This window comes from Callithrix jacchus, chromosome 13 (genome assembly GCF_049354715.1).
Source record: "Callithrix jacchus isolate 240 chromosome 13, calJac240_pri, whole genome shotgun sequence".
Lineage (NCBI taxonomy): Eukaryota > Metazoa > Chordata > Mammalia > Primates > Cebidae > Callithrix > Callithrix jacchus.
Genome location: NC_133514.1, coordinates 101,909,170 through 101,923,930, shown reverse-complemented (window position 1 = coordinate 101,923,930; position 14,761 = coordinate 101,909,170). Strand labels below are relative to the sequence as shown.

Sequence of the window (14,761 nt, the reverse complement as noted above, 5' to 3'; positions counted from 1 at the left end):
GGTATACCCTTTACTCTTCAGATTGTGGTAAAACTACAAATAGTATACAATTTACCATTATGACCCTATCTAAATGCACAGTTCAACCGTGTTAAGTACATTCACATAGTTTTTGGTACATCCTCATTTTTTTTATTGGAGATGGAGTCACGCTCTATCGCCAGGCTGGAGTGCAGTGGCAGGATGTTGGCTCACTGCAACCTTCACCTCTCCGATGCAAGCAACTCTCCTGCCTCAGGCTCCTAGGTAGCTGGGACTACAGGTGCATGCCACCACACCCAGCTAATTTTTGTATTTTTAGTAGAGAACGGGGTTTCAACATGTTGGCCAGGATGGTCTTGATCTCGTGACCTTATGATCCACATGCCTCGGCCTCAGCCTCTCAAAGTCCTGGGATTACAGGCGTTAGCCACCATGCCCAGCCTGGTACATCCTTTTATATGGAGTACCATGCCCTAATTAAAAGTGAGGAAGAGGTCAGGCGCAGAAGCTCACGCCTGTAATCCCAGCATTTTGGGAAACTGAAGCTGGTGGATCACTCTGAGGTCAAGAGTTCGAGACAGCCTGGCCAACATGGTGAAACCCCGTCTCTACTAAGAATACAAAATTAGCCTGGTATGGTGGTGCATGCCTGTAATCCCAGCTACTTGGAAGGCTGAGGCAAGAGAATCACTTGAACCCAGGAGGCAGAGGTTGCAGTGAGCCAAGATTGCACCACTGCCCTCCAGCCTGGATGACAGAAAAAGTGAGGTAGAGTCATTCTAAGTACTGAAGTGAACAATCAAGATAGACCATTAAGTACAAAAATAAAATAAAAACAACCACCACCAATCAGGTCACAGAACGATACATATACTATTTTAAAATAAGCATGTTTTTATATTTAGGCATATAGATATCTAAAATTTATAGATACATAAAATCCATGTAAAGGGCCAGGTGCAGTGGCTCACAGCTGTAATCTCAACACTGTGGGAGGCCAAGCCAGGAGTGTCTCTTGAGGCCAGGAGTTCGAGACCAGCCTGGCCAATGTGGTAAAACCCCATCTCTACTAAAAAAATATAGAAATTAGCAGAGCATGGTAGCACACACCTGTAGTCCCAGCTCAGGGAGGCTGAGGCAGGAGAATTGATTGAATCTGGGAGGCGGAGGCTGCAGTGTGCCAAGATCATGCCACTACACACCAACCTGTATGACAGAGTAAGATTCCGTCTCAACATAAAAATAAAGAAATAAAATTCATAGAAAGGCTCAGAAGGGCCGGGCCCGGTGGCTCACGCCTGTAATCCCAGCACTTCGGGAGGCCGAGGTGGGTAGATCACGAGGTCAAGAGATCGAGACCATCCTGGTCAACATGGTGAAACCCCGTCTCTACTAAAAATACAAAAAATTAGCTGGGCACGGTGGCGAGTGCCTGTAATCCCAGCTACTCAGGAGGCTGAGGCAGGAGAATTGCCTGAACCCAGGAGGCAGAGGTTGCGGTGAGCCGAGATTGTGCCACTGCACTCCAGCCTGGGTAACAAGAGCGAAACTCCGTCTCAAAAAAAAAAAAGGGGAGGGGAGGGGAGGGGAGGGGAGAAAGAAAAGAAAGAAAAAAAAGAAAAGAAGAAAGAAAAGAAAGAAAAGAAAGAAAGAAAGAAAGAAAGAAAGAAAGAAAGAAAGAAAGAAAAGAAAGAAAGAAAGAAAGGCTCAGAAGGATACCACCACAGATCCTGATCCCTGGATCAGCCTTAAAAAGGCTATGAAACAGAGTGAGGAAAACTGTAGTCATATTTTGAGCTTTTACTCTCTACTTCCAACCATATTCTTTTTTTTTTTTTTTTTTTTCTTTTTGAGACAGAGTCTCGCTCTGTCGCCCAGGCTGGAGTGCAGTGGTGCAATCTCAGCTCACTGCAACCTCACCTCCCGGGTTCAAGTGATTCTCCCGCCTCAGCCACCCGAGTAGCTGGGATTATAAGGCACCCACCACAACACCTGGCTAGTTTTTGTATTTTTGTAGAGATGGGGTTTTACCATTTTGGCCAGGCTGGTCTTAAACTCCTGACCTCAAGGAATCCACCCACCTCAGCCTCCCAAAAGTGCTGGAATTACAGGCATGAGCCTCTCCCAGCCCCAACGGTATTCTTGTAACACTAAAAAGAACTTTTTTTTTCCAAAGGTTATCCACGTAAATGTAGGTTTGCATTTTCAAAATCTCATATGTACATGAAAGGAAGCAAGTGGAAATTTAAATGTCCTACAAACTTTGGAGGTCGTAATGTGTATCTGTAAATGAAGATAATAATAAATTTCCTACAATCATCAATCCTGGCAATTCCTCTGAAGGTACTTTTGTACAAGCTCTGTTTTCCATTGGATATATATTCTTTTAACTTTAAAAAAAAAAAAAAGGCCCTTGTACTGGTAGCTTACTAATTCATCAGTGAGTTTATAGAAATACTGAAAGGCTCTAGGCTAAACCTGTCACTTTTAATAAACTTCAGGAAAATCCATGACAGCTGCTTGAAACGGGTTATTCAAATAGCTTTGCAGTGAGAAAACAAGAAAAAATTTATAAATTTCTTTACTGTTTAGTTAGATACAAACTGACTTTTTTTCTCTTAATGAAGCACGTTTAATGAATTTTAGTATTTCAAAACTGAGAAGTTACTTATCTGTGCAAATACTAGTTACAAAGGATTCCTGGTTTAAGAGTAAAACTCAACTTTAGAAGCATTCCTGTGGCATATTATAAGCTTTTTAGTAGCAGCTCTAAAAACTGTACTGTCAAAGTATTGATTTCCTACATTAGAAGTGATATTTTGAGAATTGAAAAAGAATAACTTCAAAGTAATTTTTTCGGTCACCTAAATAAGCCTTCTACGTTTTTGTGCATTAGGTCTGAAATCCTGAACAAAAGCTTCTGTCCCTGAAATGCTCCAAACCACCAGCAATAGATGCTGCTACATCTCATTTATTTTGTCAATTAAAAACAATTTTTTTTTGAGATGGAGTCTCACTTTGTTACCCAAGATGAAGTGCAGTGGCACAATCTTGGCTCACTGCAACCTCTGCCTCCCAGGCTTAAGTGATTCTCCTGCCTCAGCCTTCCGAGTAGCTAGGATTACAGAAGCATGCCAGCACACGCAGCTAATTTTTGTATTTTTTAGTAAAAACAGGGTTTCACCATATTGGCCAGGCTGGTCTTCAACTCCTGACCTCAGGTGATCTGCCCACCTCGGCCTCCCAAAGTGCTGGGATTACAGGTGTAAGCCCCTGCACCCAGCCAAATTTTTAAATTTTAAACACTAAATTTAAAACATTAATATCTGCAAACACGTTTTGAGACTTCTAGCATCAGAAAACATGAAAGAGAAAACCAGTAGCTGAAGCTAACATGGGCGTTTTCTGGGGATTTTACAGGTCCACGAGGCTGACGGGCTTGCTTCCTTCAACAGAGGCCTTTCTTTGAGAATTTTCACCCCCTAAAATTTTGAAGTATTGTTCTTACTACAAAGCTTGAAGTCAGAGGCTCTCCACTGGGGTGACCTATCACCAATTATATTTAGCAGTGTCCTGAGACATCATAACTTGGGGGAGGGGCATGCTATTGGCATACAGTGGGAAGAGGCCAAGGGTGCTGCTCAACATCCTAAGACAGGCAGGAAGAACAGTTCTCCCCACAACCAAGAATTACCCAGCCCCAAATGCTAACGGCGACGAGGTTAAACAGAACTCTGCTTCAAAAAAAACAAAAACAAAAAACTGCTTGGCCAGGCACAGTGGCTCAAGCCTGTAATTCCAGAATGTTGGGAGGTTGAAACAGGCAGATCGCCTGAGGTAGAGAGTTCGAGACTAGCCTGACAAACACAGGGAAACCCCATCTCTACTAAAAATACAAAATTAGCTGGGTGTGGTGGCACATGCCTGTAATCCCAGCTACTCAGGAGGCTGAGGCAGGAGAATCACTTGAACCTGGGAGGCGGAGGTTGTGGTGAGCCGTTATTGCGCCAATTGCACTCCAGCCTGGGCAACAAGAGCAAAACTCCGCCTCAAACAAAAAAAAACTCTGCAGGCCAGGCGCGGTGGCGCACGCCTATAATCCCAGCACTTTCGGAGGCCAAGGTGGGTGGATCACGAGGTCAAGAGATCGAGACCGTCCTGGTCAACAAGGTGAAACCCCGTCTCTACTAAAAATACAAAAATTAGCTGGGCATGGTGGCACGCGCCTGTAATCCCAGCTACTCGAGAGGGTGAGGCCGGAGAATTGCTTGAACCCAGAAGGTGGAGGTTGCGGTGAGCCGAGATCATGCCCCATTGCACTCCAGCCTGGGTAACAACAGCGAAACTCCATCTCAAAAAAAAAAAAAAAAAAAAAAAGCTCTGCTTTATGTGAGCAGGGCTGCCTTCCCTGTATCACCCTATCCTCTTCCTTACCAATACTTAATCCTACTGGAATCATAATAAACCTGCTTGCTTTGGTCATCCGTGCCAGAGCCACGTCCTAGTACAGAGAAGGTGGCAATTCCCTGTTCTAGCCGACCCTGACCCTGGCCCTTTCCCATCAATTGAGGGAGTGGACAAATAGGCTCCCTGTGCAGGTATCACAGCTGTTCTCATCCTCCAAAATGATGCCACAGGCTAATCATGAAACAATTCTCACTAGATACCAAATTCATTTAAAACACTTTCGAAATTCTGAAACACAGTCCTTTCATCTAAAAAATATGTCTGAGAGCATCCCCCACAGTGATCACTCCCAGAATGCCCACTGCCATTGATTTTAAAAATCAATTCATTTAAAAGTTCTCTTCCTGAAATAGATAGAAAACAGGAAAAAAAAAAAAAAAAAAAACACAGAGAAAGAGAATTAAGGACATCAGTGTATCAATCGCTATGTTATCCTGAGAAGAGGACAGATGAAACCCTGAGTCTTCCTCACAGGGCTGGCTCTCAGTTTTCATTAATTTCGTCAGACACCAACAGCTTGGAAGAGTATTTGCCCAGGAATTCTCTTCCTGTTACTAAACTTTCCATCCAAGAAGGGAGAAGAAGGGGTTCTACAGTCTAGGAATTTGAGAAGTGCTAGATTAGATACACATTTGAGAGAGAGACAGAGAGTGCACACGCCCAAGAGACTGATTTATTCTCTCAATGCTTCTCAGAGCTTGCCAGAGCTAACATGAACCTCCAATGTGGATCTTCAAAGTGAGGATCCAGGGCTTTAAGCTCACCCAATGCTAGAATTTTTCAGGATGAGGTCTCTTTGGGACATGAAGCCAAGTTTAAGAAATTATTGTCTTTGGAGACTGGGCACAGTGACCTACGCCTCTAATCGCAACACTTAAAGAGGTCAAAATGGGAGGATCACTTGAGGCCAGGAGTCAGAGACCAGCCTGAGCAACAAAGCAAGATCCCTCTCTATAAAAAATAAAAATAATAATTAGCCAGGAATGGTGCTATACTCCTGGAGTCTCAGCTACTTGGGAGGCTGAGACAGGAAGACTGCTCGAGCCTACAGGTTCAAGGCTGCAGTGAGCAGAGACCACATCACTGCACACCAGCCTAGGCAACAGAGCAAGACTCTGCCTCTTAAAAATACACTCTCTTTAGGAATTGGTTTTAGGAAACAGGCATACACCGTGAGGGAGGTGTGCTTCCGGCCCATTTTCCTGAGAACTCTAACCCCATGCTTTTCTTCTTGTTTTTGAGACCGAGTTTCGCTGTTGTTACCCAGACTGGAGTGCAATGGCACGATCTCGGCTCACCATAACCTTTGCCTTCTGGGTTCACAATTGTCCTGCCTCACCCTCCCAAGTAGCTGGGACTACAGGTGCACACCACCATGCACAGCTAATTTTTGTATTTTTAGTAGAGATGGGGTTTCACCATGTTGACCAGGATGGTCTCGATCTCTTGACCTCGTGATCCACCCGTTCTGGCCTCCCAAAGTGCTGGGATTATAGGCGTGAGCCACCACCCCCGGCCTACCCCATGCTTTTCTAGGCAGTAGTTCCTCTGCAGACACACCTCAGCATCAACCCAAGATGACTTAAGGAAAGAACAAGTGAACAAATCTCCAAATATGGAGGGAGAGCAAGAATGAAGAAGTGTTTCTGAAGAGACTCCACCTAAAGTTTCAGGCCATAGAAATGATTATAAAAACTTGGTCCCTAGCCTGGGCAACATGGTGAAACCCTGTCTCTACTAAAAACAGAAAAATCAGCCAGACATGGCAACGTGCATCTAATAGTCTCAGCTACTTGGGAGACTGAGGTGGGAGGATCACCTGAGCCCGGGAGGCGGAGGTTGCAGTAAGCTGAGATCACACCACTGTACCCCAGCCTGGGTGACAGAGTAAGACCTTGTCTCAAAAAACAAAAAATAAAAAACATTGTTTAATGTTTCTAGAAGTATTTCCATAAGGAAGCTATTTGTACTGTAAAATGCACACAAGTAGGCACACATATATGTAAAGAAAGAACAATTAATAAAAGCAGACAAGATCTCTTAATTTTATAGACTTCAAGTAGCCATAGCCACATCAGAAGCAAGAAATACCTCATGGATCTTGACAATACTGGTTGACCTAGAAGCACTGGCTTCAAACCTCAAAGATACTTGAGACTGCCACCAATTAGCTATAAAAATGACACCTATATACCACAGGACACTGTAGGTGATGAAAAGCATGAGCTCTATAGTAAAACAAACTCAGATGAGCTCTGCCTTTTAGAAGTTACAAAATTCTAAGCAAGTGACTTAACTTCCATAGGTGCTAACAAGATAGATGCCCTCAGAATTTACAACCACCACATGCAATATGATAAATAGCATCCTCAACTTACGTGCCCCTTGCAGACACACAACTCAGCAAGGTCTTTCAAGAGGTAAAACAAGCCAGGCGCAGTGGCTCACACATGTAAGGACAAGGCAGGTGGATCACCTGAGGTCAGGAATTCAAGACCAGCCTGACCAATATGTTGAAACCCCATCTCTACTAAAAATATTTTAAGAATTAGGCAGGCTTGGCGGTGGGCACTTGTAACCTCAGCTACTTGGGTGGCTGAGGCAGGAGAATCACTTGAACCCAGGAGGCAGAGGATGCAATGAACTGAGATCACACCATTGCACTCTAGCCTGGTCGACACAGCGACATTTCGTCTCCAAAAAAAAAAAACAGCAAAACAGATGCAGAACAGATTTTTCCTATCCTCAGTGACCTGAAATTAGAGCACTGTGTAACCAAAGATGTTATAGCTCAATTTGAAACTCCAACTGAAGCCAGTAATATCTTAACACTCAAGATTAGAAATTTTTTTAAATTCTGAGCCATCTACATCAAAAGCAGTAAAGCCTAATCACGGTATTACATCAAGTGCTAAACTATGTGGCTTCATCTTTTCCAAAATTAACACTGACCACATAAACCAGACACGCATTTGGCCAAATATACCTCTCAGGGGCCCAAAACACACACACGCATGCACACATGCACGCACGCCTATGAGAGGGCTCAAATATACATCTATATACCCATGAAAGACCCTGAACATCAGGTTTGAACAATTCCACCAATCAGCCAAATTTCCTACTTTCAGTGTCTCACCAATACATTACTCAGACAACCAGCATTTGCTTTGCCTTTACGGAGCTAATACTGCAAGCTAGACCTACTGTTTTTGTAATTTCAAGGATTCACTTTCCACACTCAAAAGAGCTCATCCACTCTGGCAATTGTACTAAAGAATGGTACAGGTTGTAGACTTCAGGGTCAGAAAGACCCAAGTACAAATGTCAACTCCGACTCAGCCGTGGCATATCCATTAACCTCCCTGAGCCTCAAGTTCCTCAGGAATAAAGTGGGATGATAAGATGACCTACCTTTTAGTGTTGCTGTGAGGCCTAATGACTTTGAACTCAAAAATGCCTCCAAATAAACCATTTCCTTAGCTACAATTTACCAAGGTGACCAAGTCACCCGTTAAGCTCATCTTCATGGCAACTCTTACTTTTCATCATTTCTTAGCGAAAAAAAGGTCTATCAAGCTGGACAGCTACGCTCAGTGGCCTCGGCACACATTTTCTCCCTGCCAGCTAAGCGTTGCCATCCTTCCCTCTCTAGATCATCTTTCTTTTTTGTCCAACTACATTCCTCTCCTTTTTCACCAAAACATTTCTTGTTCAGAACCTCTATTTGGATCCAATCCTTCCCTTTTTTGTATTCATCCTGCCCCTGTCCCTAGAATCTATGTAAGCATGTCAGAAAACAGTGTTACAAGTTAAGGACACAGGGCTGGGCGCAGAGGCTTACGCCTGTAATCCCAGCACTTTCGGAGGCCGAGGCGAGTGGATCACGAGGTCAAGAGATCGAGACCATCCTGGTCAACATGGTGAAACCCTGTCTCTAAAATTAGCTGGGCAGGGTGGCGCGTGCCTATAATCCCAGCTACTCAGGAGGCTGAGGCGGGAGAATTGCCTGAACCCAGGAGGCAGAGGTTGCGGTGAGCCGAGATCGCGCCATTGCACTCCAGCCTGGGTAGCAAGAGCGAAACTCCGTCTCAAAAAAAAAAAAAAAAAACCAAGTTATGGACACAAATCCAATTTACTTACTGGTAGGTTCTGTTCTCATAACAATGAATTAAGGCAAAGCTACAAACTACACCCCCAAAACAGTACAGTCAAGTAACGACTCTGTGCTCAAGGCTGTAAGAAGAAAAGACAAAAGATGGAATGAACTAAGGAAAATCCATCCATACCACTAAAAACAACAAAAAGGTAGCCACCACTGGCATTGCCTTTTTGTCGCAGGCTTGTTAAACTTACATAGTAAACGTCCATAGCTCACTTCTCATTGACTTTACTCATTCACTTAATCGTTTTGCCAATGTCTGAACAAAGACTCTTTCTCAAAATGACATTCTCTAGAAAGCATCACACATTAAAATGAGGAATGCCGGCCGGGTGCGGTGGCTCATGCCTGTAATCCCAGCACTTTGGAAAGCCAAGGTGGACAGATCACGAGGTCAAGAGATTGAGACCATCCTGGCCAACATGGTGAAACCCCGTCTCTACTAAAAAAAAAACAAAAATTACCTGGTCGTGGTGGTGCACACCTGTAGTCCAAGCTACTCAGGAGGCTGAGGCAGGAGAATTGCTTGAACCCAGGAGGCAGAGATTGCGGTGAGCCGGGATCACACCACAGCACTCCAGCCTGGTGCCTGGTGACAGAGCAAGACTCTGTCTCAGAAAAAAAAAAAAAAAAAATGAGGAATGCCTTGAGCAGACACAGGAGGCAGCTAAGGCATCAAACTGACCTCTATGGTTCCTACTGGGGCAGGTCCTGCCAGGCATGTCTCAGGAGCCCGCTGGCCACCTCCCCTGAAGCCTACTGTCGCCTACTTAGGGTTATGAACAAGAACAACCCTGCCCTCCACAACTGATCAGGACAGGACCAGTGAGATTCTGGGCCTTGAGATCTGAGTAGAACAGAGGAGTATAGGTGATGTCCACTCGTATTTCACATGAAGACATGGAAACACAGGGGCTGTGGAAGAGCATCGTTTCACCATGAGTATAGAAAAGCTCTACTAAGGGGAAAACAAAGGAGACAACCAAGGGCATGTGGTCCTCCAAAGAATGCAGAGTAAGCTTAGTGCAAGAGGACGCTTGAGATGCTGATGTCAAGCCCTTCTGACAGCTGCTAACCCTGGGCCTCAGAATGAGCTGCCTTTCTCACTGCATAGCTTGATCGTGTCCTACAAATCATGCACACTCTCAACAATCTAGTGTTTCAGTGCTTTCCCGTATGAACCTTGCCAGGAAAGGAGCTACTGCCTCTCCCAATGCACACCCCTCACCTCAGCCACCTGGGCCACTGGGGCCCTCAGTCACCACTCCACATGAAGGCTAGGTGAGGCTGGGTCCAGGTCAGGCTTTAGTTATCCAGTGATCACTGGAACTGGTAGCTCAGTCTTCATTCACTCACCAGCTCACACACTCACTCATTCCATGGTCCTTCAGGGACCTCTCCTGCCAGCACCCCAGATCACAGATCTCTCAGACTGCTGACTCCTGCCACCCTGAACTTGCACAGCCATCTGTCCTGCGTCTGTGTGTGCTCATGTCCTTGCCTATTTCACTGGACTCATGCCCGTCATCTCTGGCCTTCTGATGTCCTCTGAAGGTCTACCTGCCTAGACTGTTTTTTTTTTTTTTGATGTGGTGTCTTTCTCTGTCACCCAGGCTGGAGTGCAGTGGCTCAATCTCGGCTCACTGCAACTTCCACCTCCCAGGTTCAAGCGATTCTCCTGCCTCAACCTCCTGAGTAGCTGGGAAGACAGGTACATGCCACCACGCCCAGCTACTTTTTTTTTTTTGTATTTTTAGTAGAGACAGGGTTTCACCATGTTGGCCAGGCTGGTCTTGAACTCCTGACCTCCATTGATCTGTCCACCTCAGCCTCCCAAAATGCTGGGATTACAGATGTAAGCCACTGTGCCCAGTGAACCTGCCCCGTTTTTGATTCCTAACTTAACCCTGACTCTTGGCACTTTCTGGCAACATTCCACCCTAGCTACATTCTGAACTCACCCCCAACTCTGACTAACTTTCCTTCCTCCGGGGCTGGTCCCACAGCCTTGACTGTCCTCACACCCAGCCTTGTCCCTATTCTTCCAAACCCCGCTCCACACCCCTTCCAACAATCCGTGACTCCCAAAAGACCACACTCACAGGCACAGAGCAGATACTCTCTCCATGCCAGGCACAGGACTCTGCAGAGCACAGGGAGCCGACAGACTTAGCCAACAATAAATCCAATTCAATGTGCCAGATTCACACAACACAGAACTCTCGGTGCCCAAATATCCACTAAGATCTAAATTTCAACGAGAATTTCTGTGAAATGGCAGACTTGCTTGCAGAGAGATGGGGAAGGTAACCCAACTCATGCAACAGGCATCTTTTTATTGCTATAGCTGATTTAATCAATGTGCCTTCCCAAAGTAAAATAAACCCACTAAGTAACATTTTCCAGTCTCTTACCTAAGAGTTTAAACACATAGCACGATGAACTCCTTCCTGCAACTCAATCTCCTGCTTGGTCCAGGCCCCGGGGTAACTTTCCCCAGGCAGCTTCACCCACGGACCCAATAGTGGTTGTCTCCATTGCATGCTGGAGAGGTAACGTAACTAGCCATTTTCCAACACTGCTACATGACGTGGCTCTTCTAACCCCCATTCTAAGGCAAAGTCCCAAGTCACCTCTATTCCTCATCAGGCAAAGGGGAAGAAACAGTGGCAGGCAAACCGCCTTCAGTCCTCACCTCCCACTAGATAATGAATCCCTGAACCAAACACGGCACAGTCACTTTTCTTCTCTCTTTTTTTTTTTAAGACACGGTCTCATTCTGTCACCCAGGCTGGAGTGCCGTAGTAGGATCCTAGCTCATGCAGGCTCTAACTCGTGGGCTCAAATCCTCTTGCCTCAGTCTCCTAACTAGCCAGGACTACAGGTGCACACCACCACACCCAGCTAATCTTATTTATTGTATAGACAGGGTCTCACCATGATGTCCAGGCTGGCCTCAAACTCTTACCCTCAATCGATCTTCCCACCTCAGCCTCCCAAATTGCTGGGATTATAGGTGTCAGCTGTTGCACGAGGCCCAAAGTCACCTGTCTGTGATGATCTAAGGCCTGACAGTCTTCATGAAGTCACAACAGGCACCTTTGCCACATCTCCTGAATGTAATCACAATATTAAAATTACCTTCCATCTTATCAGGTTCAAGAGTCTAAGGGGTGACAATATCAAATGTGGAATAATGCAGGAACGCGGAAGAGGGATAAACCCAGGATCCAGTCAGGTCCCGAGGACTCAGAAATTAGTGTTCTGCCAGAATTGGGCATTTGTGACCAAAAAAAAAAAACTGTCCTGGCCCCATGTCTGCTCACTGCTAGCACCACATGCCAAGCAGAGGGTAAGTCCCGGTGCTATCAGGGAAGGACCAGAGGCAGAGAGGAAGCAGGCCCGAGACCAAGGGAGGAGCAGAGAGCCTTGCTACTCACAGCGTGACAGTCCATGAACCAGGAGGGTCAACAGCACCAGGAGGCTACATAGAAATGCAGAGTCTTGGGCCCGTCCCAGCCCTGCTGAATCATCATCTGTATTTTAAAAAGATCCAAGTGTTTCGTGTGCAAACTAAAGTATGAGAAGTACACTCTAGGTAACAAGGGCTCCCGAGAGGTATGGAACACCAGCCGCGAGCAGGAGCTTTTACATGGAAAAGATGTACCAAGTGGCGGAACGAGAAAACTTCAAAGCTGGCCAGATCCTGGTTCAAATCTAGAGTCTATCACCTACTAGTGGAGCATGCGTCAGCTGGTCACTCAAGCTGAGTCTCAACAGGGATGTGAAGTATAACTTTACAGGGACTGTGACCTGCCATAAATACTGCTCACTTTCCATAATGAAGCCAACACCAGCCCAGCGCGGCTGTGTAGACCTGCAATGAGACAGGGGAATTACGAATACCTGAGAGAGAAGAAGGGCCCAAACTAGCACTATCTTTGTCAACGGAAGGAGAGACTCAAAGTTATCTACAAATCTGAATACTGCAGGGCACCAGAGAAATCTCATTGCTGAATTTATTTAAATGTCCACCCACCCATTCCAGAACAGCATTATCCAAGAGAAGTGTAATGAAAGCTGCATATCTAGTTTTACATTTTCTAGCAGTCAAGTTTTAAAAAGAGGGAAAAAAAGGATTGGGCACAGTGGCTCATGCCCGTAATCCCAACATTTTGGGGGGCCAAGTGGGAAAGATCACTCGAGTCCAGAAGTTTGACACCAGCCTGGGCAACACAGCAAGATCCTCACCTCCAGAAAAAAAAAAGTTTTAGCCGGGCGCAGTGGCTCAAGCCTGTAATCCCAGCACTTTCGGAGGCCGAGGCAGGTGAATCACGAGGTCAAGAGATCGAGACCATCCTGGTCAACATGGTGAAACCCCGTCTCTACTAAAAAGACCAAAACTTAGCTGGGCATGGTGGCGTGTGCCTGTAATCCCAGCTACTCGGGAGGCTGAGGCAGGAGAATTGCCTGAACCCAGGAGGCGGAGGTTGTGGTGAGCCGAGATTGCGCCATTGCACTCCAGCCTGGGTAACGTGCAAAAAACTCCGTCTTAAAAAAAACAAAAGTTTTAGTTTTTTGAATAGGAGAAAAAAAGAGGGGGAGGGTGAATTATCCAAAATGTTATGAATTCAACATGTAATCAATATAAAAAACAAGATATTCCATTTTTTTCTATCACATTTTCAAAACCTGATTTGTATCTTACAGCTCATTCCAATTAGGATTTGCCATATTTCAAGCGCTCAGTAGTCATGTGTGGCTAATGGCAACCATGTTACTGGACAGAGTAGATCCACGATTAAAATAATTATTCGTAAATCCTTCTCCACTCACCCTTCTATCACCCCCAAATCCCAGTGTGCAGAATATAAGCCTCGAGGCATTGTCAAACAAACGTGGGAAGCAAAGTGCCAGGGGAAAGGGTCAGAACATAGGTTTTTGCTAACCTGGCATATTTTCACAATCAAGTTTTGTTTTGTTTTAAACTTTGGTCAACATAAATTGCACCCACAGACAAACAACCTCAAGTACAGCCGCTCAATGGAAAAATTTTCCAGGAGCAAAACAAAGTTCAAATGCTAGATTATAAATACAAACTTCAGACAAGATTCTCCAACCACAAATGAAAGTAGAGCCACGTAGGAACAAACACACTACCCTTGTGCCTACATTTCACCCAATTTTAACCTGATATAGGGCAGCTGTAACCGAAGCCCTAGAGACAAGGAGGAGACACACAGTCTGTTTTCACGGTTAAAAACAAATTTACTTGCCAGAGGGAAGGCAAGACAGGAGACAATACCCTCCAAGAAAGAAAAAAAAAAAACTGGGACTAAGGCTACTCTCCCAAAACAGAGACCAAAGACCACAGAGCAATGCTAAGATTGCGGGAAGGACTTACCGCATATATTCTGCTGAATACCTCATATGTATTTAATCCCCCTACCAACCAACCTTCAAGAAACGTATGGTTTAGAATCGAAGGAACCTGTTCAAGGTCCCGCAGCTAGGAAGTGCCAGAACACAGGTTTACATCATTGACCGTTAGGCAATCAGGTTTATATCACTGAGAGCTGGGCAAAGGCAAGTGAAAATCTCCATGGCCTCTATCAACCAGATTTCACTAGAACACAAAGCAAAATCAGTTTTCAAACCACCTCTCCCATCTTGCTAAGTTAAATCAGCAAAACCATCAAGAACCAGCTTCTTTGGCTGGGTGTGGTGGCTCATGCCTGTAATCTCAGCACTTTGGGAGGCCGAGGCAGGAGGATTACCTGCCAAACTCCTGAAGTCAGGAGTTCCAGACCAGCCTGGCCAACATGGTAAAACCCGATCACTACTAAAAATATGAAAGTTAGCTGGATGTGGTGGCATGTGTCTGTAATCCCAGCTAATTGGGAGGATGAAGCAGGAGAATCGCTTGAACCAAGGAGGTTGCAGTGAGCCGAGACTGTGCCACTGCACTCCAGCCAGGCAACAGAGCAAGACTCCATTTCAAAACTACAACAAAAAGCAAGAACCAGCTTCTCAACAAGCACCTGGGTAAAGCTTAACTTAACTCATGTTTCCAGGTTCATACAAGGATTATAAATAGGAGTTGGACTAAATACCATCCAAACATAAAACACCTGGGCACAGTGGCTCATG

At 45.3% G+C, this 14,761-nt stretch overlaps 1 protein-coding gene across 32 annotated transcripts in view; it reads right to left on the bottom strand.

The window, feature by feature from the left end:
* The window catches only part of ZNF532 (zinc finger protein 532), a 133,584-nt gene that overhangs the window by 107,548 nt on the left and 11,275 nt on the right, over positions 1 to 14,761 (bottom strand). The window lies entirely within an intron of this gene.